Here is a 1821-nt window from a genome sequence, read left to right on the forward strand (position 1 = left end):
TAGTCAAATCTTTACCCCTTATTTGAAAGTGAAACTTGAGATATTTCATGTGTGTGTGTGTGTGTGTGTGTGTGTGTGTGTGTGTGTGATGAGAGAGAGACAAAGATGTGTCTACATACTATGTACACGTGTATGTGAGAGGACTTGTGGGAGGAGGGGAGGGTTAGAGGATATATATATATATATATATATATATATATATATATATATATATATATATATATATATATATATAAGGCCAAGGGAAAAACCCTCATAGTGCTAAAAAGCACTTTAACCAAATGCAATCCATCACACTTTGCCTCATAATCATAAACAAGATTTTTCTAACTTGCGTATGCTATCCTACAAAAGTCAATCAAAAGATTCAATGACAGATAGAAAGTTGTCACTAAAGTACTTAACGATTCCTCTTCATCACAAAATCAATCAAGAGACTCAAGAAGAATAGATAAGAGTGTTATCCCTAGGAAACCTAAAATGTCATATGCATAAGAGCATGTATGCATGCACTATGTGCATGTGTTAGGGGTAAAGGTAGGTGTGCCTAGCCGCTCGTGTATTCATTACACTAGCAATATCCACACACCTATACAGTGCAAGTGGCACACGACCTAGCACTATTACTTCATTCTTCATTCTTTTAGTGACATTTGAATAAGGAAAGGCTGGTCACATATTGTGACTGTTAGAGTTCCCATATACAATGTGTCTCTCTCTCTTGCTCTCTTGCTTTATCTGCCATAGCTTTTGCTTCTACTTGTGTATTTTCACTTAGGCTCTATCTTTTAACTAGTACTAGAACCATTTGAGGAGCTTTTCCATCCTTTACTTCAGCCCAAATTCAAAGTTTCAACTCAAGGTTTCATGTCAGCTATTTTTCTTCCTCTCGAGTTATGCATTGAGTCTTTCATTCTTCTAGCTTGTTCTGACTTGCTCCTTCCCGAGGCTTAAGTAAGCCTTATTGAGTGCTTATTGAGCTAAGCTGTCATTTTATCCATTTTAAGTGGATACAAAGCATGTATAGAAGTCATAGACAGCTATGGTAGCTTGACAATACTATCATGCTTTAGCTATAATTTTTGCATACGATATCAAATTTAGACATCCTATAGCTAAAAATGAAGTATCTATAGTGATATCTCACATTGATGTATAAGCTCGAATATGGTTATTACATACTTTGACACTTGGATTTGAGCTACATGTGATGTACTTGGACTTTGATCAGTTGCTTTGAGCTTTTATACTTACTCACTTACACATATTGAAGTTTCATTTGACACTTATACTCTCGAATATATTTAGGATGTACTTGTGCTTTTCAAATGCTTTGATGTATATGTCTTGAGCTTAACTTGATCACTTTGCATTATGGATTCTCTTCCAATATGAGACACTTGTACTTACTTAATAGAGCTTCGTTCTTTAAGACAATGGGACACTTTCTTCGTACACATGCTCTCTTGATATGTATTGGATACAGTTATCTTACAGTGGGCTAATTTAATCGCTTACTTTGAACTCAGTACTTATGTCTATCAGTGTGTTGTCATTGATATTTATATACTTCTAGGATATATATTGAGCTTTGCTCACTGGGTTATGTATTCATCATTTCTCTCCTCTTTACCCTAAGATCTATGTGCATGACATCTATACCTACCACTGCATGTATGGTTACTGGCACGAGGTAGTTGTGGCAACTTTCAAAGCCAATTGTTCTTGGTTTTTCTTTCTTAGTTACTCACAATTGGTTGTTGACATACTACTCCAGTTTATTATAATTCTTTCATTTCTATTTTATGGACTCTCTCTGAG

The sequence above is a fragment of the Lygodium microphyllum genome, chromosome 18 (genome assembly GCF_053477565.2).
Source record: "Lygodium microphyllum isolate KBCC chromosome 18, Lygodium_microphyllum_v1.1.10, whole genome shotgun sequence".
In the NCBI taxonomy this organism is placed as follows: domain Eukaryota; kingdom Viridiplantae; phylum Streptophyta; class Polypodiopsida; order Schizaeales; family Lygodiaceae; genus Lygodium; species Lygodium microphyllum.